At 41.8% G+C, this 13,744-nt stretch overlaps 1 protein-coding gene across 1 annotated transcript in view; it reads right to left on the bottom strand.

The window, feature by feature from the left end:
- CCDC91 (coiled-coil domain containing 91) overlaps window positions 1-13,744 on the bottom strand; it is a 562,122-nt gene that overhangs the window by 198,773 nt on the left and 349,605 nt on the right. The window lies entirely within an intron of this gene.

Consider the following 13,744-nt stretch of genomic DNA (forward strand, 5'->3'; position numbering starts at 1 on the left):
TATTGTTTTAATACCTAAAGGGCAACGACTAGTGTTTTCCCATTAAATGTTAGTACTGACTCAGCGTGTGGTTATATGAGGTGTTTCTCTTCGGATGTGTCAACTGAAAAGGGAGCCTCCTGCAATTGCAGTGCAACTCTGAAGTAAGAGTAGATGGAAAGAAGCACGTAGTCAGAACCTGATAATGTCCGCAAAAAATCTTCCTGTTTTTTTTTTCCTATCAGTCTATCTTGCCATTCAATGTCAGTTTTGTTTTAAGATTTTATTATTTTATCATATGTTATAGTCACAACTGTTAATCTTCTCTCTCTCACCAGTACTATATAGTGCTAGGTGTGTGGTATACTGGGAGAAACCAGAAAAATATCACCGTGGATGCTTTCTAGGTACAGACATGTAGTTTACAGAAGTACAGTTTAGCATTTTGGACAGTGAAAGCTAAAGTTCATTTAAAGTGGATTTATTGAGAGAAAGGAGGCAAAAGGAAAGGATTTTCAGCTCCCTCCAGTACACGTTGGTTGGTGTGGTAAATGTTTCCCTACCACAAGATGCAGTCCCAGACATGAGGTTTCATAACCCCTTGCCAACCCTTCCTCACTAACCAGATCAGTCCCAAATCCTTCTATACACATTTTTAATCTTGGATTTTCAGTTACTTAAAATTTTCCCCAAGCAATTCACTTTGGGATGGAACAATCTGTGCCCACTTTCTACCAGAAGGCATTTTCTTCTTTAGCTTAATTGCAGTCTGAGCAAGTCTTAATTTATGTGTATTTGCACTCTCAACTCACATGCTTTCACCATGTTCCAAGTAAGGTCTTGCACTTGTGCAGCTAGAAATCACAACCAAAGCAGTAACTTTTGCATGTGGACATACGTAAATGTTCCTGCACCTCCTATTAACATGAAGAATGCTACCAAATAACACTACAATTACAATAACTGATATGCACTGTAACAGTGCTAGGAATAAAAGAATACCCTAAAATAGGTGAAAAAAAACCCTAAAAAGAGATAGGAGAGAGAACGAATGTAGTCCAGGACTGTAAGGCGCTCAGCATCAGGCAACTCTGTTGAGCAATATGTGAATTTATGTCAGGTTCGCGAAAGTGGAGTGAACATGAAAACTGTACCTCATTTGTTTACCTCAAAGAGGATCTCCCTACCCAGAAGAGGTTCCTGTTACTGCCCAGACTTACTGCTATTTGCAAATAGATAGGTCTACATATGCATACATATATATATCAATATAGGCATAAGTATACATGCATATGTATACTGTATATGTGTAAAATACATATCAAACATATTCTTTCTATCACATATAGAGCACAACCTATTTAAACATATGTGTATGTACGTACAAATAATCACATTTTCTTTTTGTATATGTTGATCCTATAAATTCAGAGAATTAGGACTGAGCAACCTGAAATATAGCACTGCAATCCATGCCCAGATCAATCTGTGATAAGTAGGCTCCTTGAAAAAGTTGAGCTTTTCCCCAGGAAGAGACAGCTTAAAATGCTGAACTTGGCTTTTTTTTTTTTTCTCTAGCCAGACCACAAAGCCCTTTCTCAAGAAAGAATGACCTCATATCTTACTAACCAGAGCACAAAGCGAATGAGCATACACACGCACATACTAGCACACGTACACACAAGCAACCAAATAGCCAAGCAAAACCTGAAAGGCAGACTTTTAGGAATGGGACTTTCAAGAACAGGCAACTAAATATGGATTTTGGAATCTTAAGTTCTTTTCTAAAGTTAATGTCTGATGATAGTTCTTTTAGAGGTCTCAAAATTACATAAAGAATTTGCAGACTTGTTTTATACTACTTTTTTTTCCCTTCTCTTATTTGAATCTAAGAGACAAAATCTGTTGCAAAAATATGGATCTAAAAATCCATATTTGTCATCTCTCTATATAGCTTAGAGGGGAAAAGATATTCAATATTTTCTTTTAAAATACTCCAGTAAAATAGAATGCACAGAAGCCATCCAGGACAAGAAGCGCTAAAGTTGCATATAAAAGCTGCAGAACAGCAATGAGTAACTGGGCATTACTGTAGAAATGAAATACTATAAGTGCATGAGGGAAAACCGATCTGAGTTCTGCATATTCTTACATGGTGCGCTTGCACTCTTTTGAGTAATTTCCTAATTCTTATTGTCCTTTGCTGTTAATGATACAGTAGAAGTGGAAAAGATACAGACCATAACTGTTCTGAGGAAAACAAATTAAGGAAAGGCTTGCACAGAAAGAGAAGCAAAATGGACTACAACTTCCCTGCTGGGAAAAGAGATGACAGAGGAGAAATCTAATAGGGTATAAAAAATTATGAATGGCAAAGAAAAGATCAGCAGAAAATTACTATTTCCTATTTCTCCTAACATTAAAAATCAGGGAGAATTCAGTTCCCTCCACATTAAAAACAAATAAAAGGAAATACTTTTTCACACAACATAATAATTAAACTGTGGAAGTCTGCCACAGGATGTCGTGGAGGCCAGCACTGTAACCGAGGTCAGAAAAGGTTTTAGTAAAACTCAGGAGGAAGTCTATTGGTGGCTATTCAAAATGATGGCACAAGGCATCTGTCAGTCACTAAATCAGCAGCTACTGAGAGATGAGAGAGTTTAGCTGGAGATGATTCACTTTATAGTAGCCACAGGCAATTCAGTGGGCTAGCTGCACATTCATTCTGACCTAATATGGTTATTAGCTTCTCAGAAACATAGAGATACCAAAGTGTGTATAAGTGTAGGTACTATGAAATAATACACGTAAACAGAGAACTGTGACATTTTCCTTTCATTTTCATTGCAAAGTGATATCATCAAATTGATGAAGAGATAAAGTTAAGATACGTGTCAACATGAATCGGCAAAAGACTTGCCAACATATGATACAGGGTAATTTCTTGCCTTAATCTCCACGTAGATTCAGTTTCCTACTTTTGACACGTGTGCATGTTTTCATGTGTGAAAACTGATTTAAAAAGGACCACTTGTGGACTTGATGCTACATCTATGCTTAGGCTGGATTGTATTGTTGATTTTATAACTGTAATATCATCAGAGATCTTTTTTATAAAATTTAACAAATCTATGATATAGACTGATGCAGGCCATTGTGTGACATTAACATTTGTTGAAGAAACTAATACTGTCTAAGGCCAGGCATGCACTAGAAGATTTTCATGTAGTCCTGCAATATCTCTTAATCCTGACACAGACTCCAGCCCTCTTAGTACTTTAGCCCCTGTTGTGCTTGGTTCTGAACCAGAAAAGCTCAGCAGCCTTTCCTTAACTTAAGCATTTGGATAGTCTCTGTGAAGTCAGTTTGGCTATTTGCACTTCCTACGTGCTTTGTTTTCTCATGGGTCTAGTGCACAAATCTGGCTTTCAGCACGCTTTCTGTTCCACTTCTCTGGATTACTTCAAAGTATGGATTTTGTAGCAGCTGTATCTTTATTATTCATTAGGTATCAAGATGCAGAAACCAAACTCATGTCAACTTATTTAGGATGTTAGCCCAGGTCTCATAAGATGAAAAGTCAGTCAGGGCATAACTAAAAGGGCACTGTCCTAAATTCAGAATTTATTCCTAACAAATCCTGCTGAAGTTTCCTTAGGATTGCCATAAATTTTCAAGGGTCAACATTACTTCTGAAGTGCAGACTACCAAAGCAAGGTTCTTATATGAAAACTGGGAGTTAATTTTTTAATTTCTTTCCTTTGAACCTCTGGAAGCACATTATTCTGTTTATGTTCTTCCCATTTGCATTGTTCTGTGAAATGTTTTATGTTTTTTGCCAGCCTGAAATCCATAGTAGCTGCTCGTATTTAAAACATGTCGCACTCCTGACATGTTGGGAAGTATCACAGCCCAGTATAATATTTGGGTTTCAAATTTTTATTTTGCAACAAGAGGACCAACAGTCTAGATCTGCAAAAGCGACTTCGGTTATTAGAGTTCGGACATGAACTTGGCTTGCTAATGCCAAAGAAATACAAGAGCCTCCTTTCATGCTGTTAATGAAATCATTAATTATGTCAGCAGCTCAAACGATACATCCCCAAACACTTTACATTACTTTGCAAATGCGTAGTCACATAGAAATCTTAGAAAAAAATATTCTAAAATTCTAAATTCATAAATTCTAATCTTAACTAGATTTCTGGTTGCAGGGATTTATAAAGTTACATTGTCTTATCCTCTTATTCTGCCATACTTTGACTGAAGATTCTGTCACTGCTTGTGGAAAAAAAGCAAAATGAACAATATATGTGTATGCTGTTGCCTTGTTGTAACCTAAATGAACTTCCTGAGCCTGAAAATTTGCCATGCTTCTGATTAGCAAGGAAACCATCTCAATAGACTTCTTTCTTTTTAGCCAAGCATATACTGTACTTTACTGTGACCTTGCTGTATTTTCTATAATTACTAAATAGTTCATTTTGATTAGTCAACCTGTTGATAATCTTATAAATAATAATTAAATTCTTTCTTCATCTTTCAAAACAGCCTTCATTACTGAAATTAACTTTCCTGTAGGATAAATAAAAACGTACTTCAACTGTTAAAATCAAAAGTAGTTTTGGGGAAAACTCTTTCTAATCACAGTGCTACAATAATGCTGTCTGTTCTTTACTCTGTAGTACACTTAGGGAGACAGAGAACTTGTGAAATAAAGCAAGGACTGACATTCAGATTATGTCTGTTAATCTTTCACATAAAATGTATGATCAAATTCTTTATTCCAAAAAGGCCAACTCCACTGTTACTGTTTGTTTCAATAAACAGTCATTCATTGCCTTTCCCACATCATTGAAAGATGGAGCTTATCTGTTCTGTGATGGCATAAGAAGAAGTAAAAACATAGTGGCATGATGAATAAAGCACATTAAACATGATGGTATAAATAAATCAATATTGATACATTTTGTCGGTCATTATGTTTATGGCCAAACACTGTATTCACATGCCTTGTCACAACACAATGAAACTTATAATGAAACTTCTTCAGAAGAAACTGGAGAAAACCCCCAGTATTACTTCACAGCTGTATTTTCATGGAACTCTACATGGAATTTTTGGATTTAAATGTGTGATTACATAAATTATAAAGTGATTCCAGAAAGACTCTGGAAATAATGACAGAAATGCAGAAAAATGACAGTTATGTCGCTTGGCCAATATTCATAGGGGACCTTCCAGTACAGAGGATAGATCAAGAGAATGGTTTCAGGTCAGTGAACTAGCTGGCTTCACTTGGTTACCGAAGCAACTTGAAAGACCCAGTACCTTCCATGTGAATTACTTAAGGAGGTATTGTAAAATTTCAGATGCTTTAAAAATAGCTATGATAGCAGAGGGGTATAATCAAGCTGCACAAAAAAATTAAACAAGCCAGGCTGGAAAAGCTTGGGGATTGGGGATATAAACCAACTGTAGGAGGCAAATTTATAACAAATGTGAGACATTCACAAAGGACAACAAAGAACTTGAGAGATTAAAAGAAAAAAATATAAAAGAGAGAGAAAAGACATATTTTTCACACTCAAGTAAAAGTTCATGACAGGAACAGGAAGACTAAAGTACACTGTGTTATAACCCAACTGAAGCTGATTGAAGTTCATTATAAGAATTACAGTATGGAAGCAAAATTACATACTTGTGATCTTTGCATTTTGCAAAATAATATTCCTGTCCTATACTAATGAGACAAAGTAAGACAGAGAAAGCTATGGCATTGTTTCAAATATGCTGTAGTTCTTCCTGTCTTTAAACAACCCATTGCTCACAACATTCCCATTTTCTTTCTCCTCTCAAATGAGGATGCATGTCTTTTGCAACACCAAAAAAACCCTTGAATCCTTCTCACTAATATTATTCACAGCTGTCTCCAGTCTGACTTCTAGCTTCTTTTGACTGACACATCTCTCAGATAAATTTCCAACCTCTTTCACCTGGCTAAGTTCCAAATCTCCTCCTCTACCCACAACCTCATAAATTGTTCAGTTCTTCTGCTCAGCAACACCCTGTTCAAATCCCACATTGCACTGAGCATTGTTTCATCGCATTTCTTTACCTGGCCATTTAGAACCTTATCCAGATGATCTTTCCTCTTTTCCCTCCTTCCCTTTCTTTGGGCTTTATACTGCGCTGTCATTGAGCCCTTCCTTTATGATTGTTATGTGTTTGCATTACCATAACAGCCAAGAGCTTAACTGTGGACCAAGACCCACAGTATGAGGCCTCCCTAAACACAGATCCTTTATTCACTCTCAAACTATCTTTAGCATGATGACACATGAAATTGCCTCCATCCAATTCCACCCTTTATTCCGTCTCACTTGTATGGGCTTGAGCTCAAGAGATCTAAACATAGTTAAGATCTCAGCTGACCTCTTCTCCAATCCCACACTTTTCTTATATTTCTACCTGTTGATAAAAGTCATATTCCTGCCTTCACCCTGCTAGCACTGCCAAATTTCCCTGCCTGTTCATCCACAACTAAGTTACATCCCCTGTGCTTTCCCTCTTTGTATCCCTTGTGCCATTAAGCCATTTCCTACAGACCTTTGAATTCCATCTGAAGCTTTACTTCTGCCCTGATATCTACCAGTTACTGTTTCATACCCAGTGGGCTGCTCTGATACAAAGCTAACTGAAACAGATTTGGGCTTATTGTTATCCCATTTGTTCTCTCCTATTTGCTTGGTTTGTTTCCCTGTTGCAACTTGTGCTTACACTGTATTATGAAGCAGAAGCTATTTTTGTACCCCAGGTTGGTGTAGCACCCAACACAGCTGAGCCCTTATGCTCATTCGCAGCCTTTAGATGCTATCTATTGTGCAAAAGCTTTGCAGAACACACACGGGTTCTTGGAGGCCTCAGTTACTGGCAAAACTTAACATGACTTAAGACTTAGTTCAGCTTTTGTGTGTTGATGGGAAAAGGCCCTAAAAATTAAAAAAGATGTTGTTCTGTGCATTCTTACAAGCATGTTTTTTTCTTTCCTTTTTTTTTTTCCAGTAAATGCATTTTGAGACATAACAAGTAAACAGCTTGCACAAGCCTGAGCCTGAAGCTGAGCACCTGCAACTTAAATAAGATCATCATTGTTTGAGTAGGGTTTAAATAATTTAGTACAAATTGGCTTTCCTATAGGTGTTGACAAGCACATCATCACTAGTCACTAATGAGCACAAGATTCCAGAGGGCTGCACAGATATCACACTCTTCCTCACACTGCGCATGTGTCCCTCAAAACAAAGTATTTCATAAACAAGCACCTGGAGACCTTGATTAAAAACCACCTGCTCTGAAGCTGCTGCGAGGACAGATTGCACAGCGTGCAGGTGGCCTTCACAGCATGGTTTGCTGATATGTCTGATAACTGTAGTCACTGAAACAAAGTTTGTTTCCCTTCTCCCACACACAGACCCAACCTTTCATGCTGGATCTCAAAGGGAGCTTCGAGAGGGCTTGTAGAGGTGGTTGAAGGAGTCTAATATGGTCTGACAGTGACTGCAACCATAGAAATCGTGAGCCTAACAGTCCCTGCCTTTGTGACAGGACAGGCTGTTGTTATCTCTAATTACCTTTTGGCCTGACATTGCAGAAATAGTGGTATTTGGTGAAAAAAAGGATAAAGGCATCCCAGGGCTAAGAACTGATAAGCAACCATCTGATAAGCCTCACCATCTGTTGCACAATTTTCCTATTCATGCCTGTGACTCCACGGATTGTTAATAAAAAGCAATACAGATTTAGTCAGGTCTGATATTCCCTCTTGAATCCTGCAAGCTTTTTCTTCATACAGATGGAATCCCTCAGTTTTAATGTAATTTTTTTCTGGTCTACTTGTCCTGGTGCAGGGTTCTTGTAGGAGTTTCAGTGCTGTGCTTTCAAAGATAGAAAACAATAACATGAGGAAGAGCTCTGTCAGGTATGGGCACATGTGGGGACATTCTGCAGTGAACAGGGTCTGAAAGGGTCTCTAAAAAGGACCGGAACAGCCACGTGCCCTGGAAGACTTAACTCCTTGTGGAAGCCCAGGAGCCTTCTCCATCTGTGTGTATATATAATTTCCAAACTGATACATCTGGAAGTGAGAGACTTCTTACGTTTCTATGCTCACCTACTAGCCCTTTCTAGAAAGCCACATCAAGCAGGCATCTTTTGGTTGCTTTGCGTATGCTTGCCATACTGCTGGTGCAAGGGTACAGAAAGCTGGACAGCAAGTGCATACTCCAACAGGACAGTGATGGAAAAAGCACTTAAAGATTTTTTTTTTTCTTATGTGGTAGTCTACAAAGTGATTAAGGAATTAAAATATTTCCAATAAAATAGAAGCCAGCTCCTTGCTGCTTTTCTGATCTATGGTTGAAATGATGACTACAGCCTCCTTTTGTCAAGGCTGTGTATTACAACCTTGGATCTTGTTTCTGCCAGCATAGCAACCTACAGATCCTTCCTACAGCTGTCCTCAGCCTGCACTAAGTATAGCTTGCTTTGTTTTTACATGCGTTATGACTACAGAGGCCACCCCTGAGTCATACAGGCTGCTCTCAGAAAACTCTCCCGTGTGTCATTCCCTCATTTGCCAACTCAAGAACTTGTATAAGACTTAATTCATCTCTAGGGCTTGGGAGACAGAGTGATTTTCAGTAAGGGCAGCAGTACCCAGGAACTCTGTCAATGTCCAGTCCTGCTCAGAGCCAAAACTCTTAACTACTTTTTGACTTTTAGCAGAAAATCAGACCTTGCCACCTTAGCTTGCTAAAGCCAAATATTGCTTTACCACCTTTTTTGGCACCTTCGCCCTTCCGTCTCCCACAGCCACTGAAATTGCTTCAAGCATTTGGCAGAAATATAGTCAATACTCCTAAGAAATAAAAACCAGCCTTCAGAGAACACCACTGATAGGTCAGACCAAACTCATAGAATATTACTGCTGGTTTTAAGAGAGATGAAATCTGGAGATGAAGGAGTAATTAATAAATCTTGGTGTAAGACAAGGTGCTAGAATGATAAAAGAAACATTAGCCATCTTAGGATAAACAAATAACAGTTACTGTAACTTTTACAGCTGATCCCTTTTGATTCAGGTTAATTCAATTTCACATTTGATAAGCTAGCAAATTGAGAACCCTACCCTGCAAGGGTTAATCGAAGCTCCTCTAAGAATGTCCTCGCTCACAACTCCTGCTGTCCAAGCTGGTTGTGCAGCATGTCATGGGCAACTCTGTGGGCTATATTTCACTATGCATGGCCTGTTTAAAGCAAGTCAGGTGCTCATTCCACTTTGCTCATTCCAGCTTAGGCTTCACACCCTATGGGGCATGATGTCTGAAAAGACTGTGAGATCAAAGAACATTCAAAATTTGGAGACGGGGTGACCATGTAAAATGCTGACTCCCACCCCAACAAAGCAAATATAGGTAATCAGTTTGGTTTCAGTGAGAGCTGAATCAGATCCCATGACTTCTGGGAAAAGTTTAAAGATGCAGTTTGTTCCACCGGGTATATGGGATATGAAAATGGATAATTAATGTGGTATGAAAGGAGAGAATGCAGGATCATTGTACTTGTACAGGAGCAGAGGAAGGAGCAAAGTACATCTGCGCCAAAGTAGAGGTTGCACATAACATTTCCAGTCATCTCTATGTTTTAAAACAAAGAGCAAAAAGCAGCAAAGTTCCTGGAAGGTGGACTGGAGATTACCAAAAAGAATTACTAAAGACAACATGCATAAAACAAAGACATGTATTTAAGAAATGCTACCAAATAAAGGTTATGCTTATGATGGAGCATGTTATAGTATCTTGCTGTCCAGATTCACAGGCATGATTTCAAACCTCACACGAACAAGTTATTTCCATCAGCCCAGGTATGGAAAGGCAGCCTGTCTTCTGGGTTGGGAAGCCCTGTGAGGCTAGACATGATCCTAAGTGCAACCATCTCTAGTGTTCCATCTGCTAATGAAATTGAAAAAAACATAATAAATCAAACAAAATTATATTTAAGGAAAGCATATCTTAACCATACTATTCACATGTGCCCATGAGGAAGGACAGAAGCACTAAAGGTAAAGAAAGTATGTCTTAACTACACTAGTTCTGTGTGCCACCAGAGAAAGATTAACCTTCTTTTATCCTAGCACATCATTTCTTTTCGCAACTTGCAATTCTTTTCCATTGTTGTGTGATGGAACCCTGGAATTCTCTTTTTTCAACCAAGAATCCCAATCTGCTCAGCATAGCAGTTAGATGGGAATTTTTCCTTAACTAAATATTCATTTTTCACCCATCAGAAAATATCAATTCATTACAAATGTAATCAGAAAGGCTTTTCTGTCTGGGATGGAACTGAGAGAAGCCAACTGTCCAGGGATTAGCACTCTGAATCAGAGAAGGAAAGGACTTGAACTCTGGTGTCCCACATCCCAGATGAGTGCACTAACCACTAAGCTATTCCAAGGCAGGAGGTGAGTCTGCCTCCTCTCAGAAAAATGTCTAAAGGGCTGGATTTTATTTCAACATAGCACAAAAACAAACTGTAAAGCTTCCCCTCCCTTTCCCCTCCTCTCCCTCCTCACACCCCTCCCCCCCCCCCCCCCCCCCCAGCTCAGCTTAAATTGAATTCTTGTTTTCAAGCCAGCCCAGTTTGGTAGTAGTTTTGTTTAAATTGAGTAGACCAGACATGTTTGTTCCTGTTTGTATTTAGTAGATATTCAGTCCCAAAAAATGAAACAAAATAAAACAGTCCAACCTATGTTAAGAGATATTTAAAACTGAAGTCGAGACCAGAACTAGAGAGAGGCAGCTTAACACCTAAAGGTTTCAGAGCACTTAGTGAAAATACGTGAATCATGGAAAGCATGGTTAATGCTAGCCCTTGGAGTGCCGTGATCATTGGGAGGTCATGCATTTGGAAGTCTCCCTCTAACAGGGATCTGAAACAGCTGCCTGTTTCTTGCAGGTTACCTACCTGCAGGTGAAGGTTCGAGTAGGGGCTTTACAAGTAGAAATGACAGAGATACCTTAGCGAGAAAGCAGGGATAGCGAGACAGTAACACGGGACGTGTCATCCGGAGCCCCCACTCCTCACCCAGCAGGGGCCGTCTGTCGGTCGGTTGCCCGGAGCGGGAGGCCGGCCCCGCACCACCATGGACAGCTCACCGGCCCCGCGGCAGCCCGCTGAGCGGGGTCCAGGCTGGCCGGCTGCTCCGCCGTGGGGTGCCAGCCGCCAGCACCGCTGGGCTATAGATAGTAGGGACAGGCTTTATGAACTGATAACTGACTCTTCGCCCTCAAACTTGAAAATTATTCCTTTTGGTGCCTACTGGATCCTAAGAACCAGGCAGAAGATTTGGCACAGCCCTCTCCAGCTCCACACAGCTTTTTCGGTATTTCCACCACCACACTCCCCACACCCCACACCCCCCGCCCCGCTTTCTCGAGTGCATAAATTAAATGCATATTGTCTAAATAAACTTCGCAGTGTGTCAATAGCTGAACTTGGGGAACTCCGGCCGCCTCTAGGGTGGAAGAGGCAGCTCTGCGCAGCTACTCAAGCATTGTTTAATAAAGGAGATTAGTGTGTGCAGAGAGAGTGCTTCAAAACGTCTGGGTCTTGCTGATGGGGAGGGAAAAAAACGGTTTTCTCTTTCTCCTCAAACAATCTTTTCACCCAATTGGAAGATTGCACCATGTCAGACGTGGACTGAGTAGTTTCTCACCCCTGGTAGCCCTGGGAGAGCAGAGGGGAGGAAGGCAACCTTTGTGAGAATTGGGTACAGCAAAGCTCAAGGTTGTGGGCAAGAATGAGTACTTGCTGGAAAGCCTGCCTAAATCTGCAAGCAATCGCATTTGTTACTAGCTGCAGAACAGCCTTGCAAGACCACCCTGGGAGCTTCGGGGAAAAAAGGGGGAAAAAATAACGTAAAATCCCCCAAAAACAGCTGGGACTTCGCACCTCGCCTGCAGAGAGCCGCGCTCACTGGCTTTGAACCCCACTGGATTACAGGGTTTGTGCGAGTCTCTGGGAATCTGGGGTCCTCGCAGGACAAGACCGGCAATCGCTGTGCTGCCGCTCCCTTCCCTTCCCCGCCAGCCTCACTCCAAAGCAGTCAGCACGCCTGTGTTTTTTTTGCTGAACACCATTTTTTTCCACCCTGGGAAGACTGGGGAGGTTAAACTCCGCGTCTGAACCGGAGCCCTGGACGAGTGCAACTGAGGTTATAGAAATCCGGGAGGGGAAATGACGAGAATGCTTTATTGTGAATAAAACAAGAGGGAGGAGGGAGAGGCGGAACTTCACAGAGGTGAAGGATGGGAAGTTTGCAGAGAGGAGGATTTAGCCTGTCTCTGGGCACCGGGCAGGGGGGTTAGTCATTAATTCCTTCTGGATCTCTGAGGCTGCACTGGCACCTCCTCTCCAATTAGCTAAACCTGTCCCACTTGTCGCCTCTTGTTTCGGGGGAAGGTTTTGCTCCCCGGGGGAGCCCGGTCACACACCCGCCCGCAGCCCCTGGCCTTATTCCTTGCTCGGGAATTACGTGCCAGACCTGGAACAGGGACTTTTCTTCCTAGCCAAACTCCCAGGTCAGCTTCCTCGTAGGAAAGCTGATTTATGCCTGTTTATACGTATGGAAAAAAGAAGCAGAAGCCAATCGCGGCATCCTTCCAAAATCTCATTGTCTTTGAGGCGGGAGGACTGGAGAAAAGGAAAGCAGAAAACCTAAAATGATAAGGTTTGCCTTGTCGCGGCAGGCAGGGCTTGACCAGAAAGGCAAACACAGGGGTTTGCCTTCACCTCACGGCTCCCTCCGTGCTTCCCGGCTGGAAAAACAAGCAGCCGCCGCAAGCGCATCGCCTTGGCGGGGAGCCCTGCAGTAACCGAGACCCCGGCAGGTGAAACCAGAACAAAACTACGGCTTTTCCTCCCTCCTAAACACGGGGACAGCCGTGCCTGGGATGACCCACGCGCGGGGAGATGCTTTGGTGTACGTGCGATTCCAGTCCCAAAACCTGCACCAAAGCATCTCTCCTCGATCCTTCCTCTCGTTCAGCATCATCCTCTCCCCGCTCTCCCCGGGGTCAGGGGACACCCGGAGGTAGCAGGAAAGAGCGGCTGAGGCCGGCGGGATGAGATGCTGCAGGTAGAGGGGGTCCGCCCCCGGGAGCCTCTTCCCTGGGTGCACATCTCCATCCTCCGGGGAAAAGACGGATTTAAACCCTGGCAGAGGGCATTTTTCACCCTGTTCTGCCACGGAGGAGGGTTCAGGCTTGCGGTGAAGCTAGGTACCAGGAGGAGCTTGCTCACGGTTTAAGCATTTGTGTAGGTGGCAGGAGAAAAAGCGCTGTGCCGGTTGTTGAAGATGACAAAGAGCCTTTGGGGGGGTAGGGAGGAGGAAGGAGAAGGGGGGGGGGGGGGGGGGGAATGTGGGGTGTGTGCTCACGGTATCATGGTGTGATAGTAAGTGTCCTAAACAGGTTTGGCACTGCTCAGTTCCTGCCATATTAGCAAAGCCATAGTTGGAATGTAGGGTTTTTTTTCTCTCTCTCTCTTTTTTCCAAGCCCACTGAGGCAGAGATGAGGCAAACTCAGCCATAGGAAGGTGGTTAGTGATGTCACAAGTTTGGTCTTTTCAATAAAAGCAATAAAGAAGGGTCTCCCTCACTATATATATTAGGAGAAGCTTCTGTTCTTCATAATAAAAAGA

Source organism: Lathamus discolor, chromosome 1 (assembly GCF_037157495.1).
Source record: "Lathamus discolor isolate bLatDis1 chromosome 1, bLatDis1.hap1, whole genome shotgun sequence".
NCBI classification, from domain to species: domain Eukaryota; kingdom Metazoa; phylum Chordata; class Aves; order Psittaciformes; family Psittacidae; genus Lathamus; species Lathamus discolor.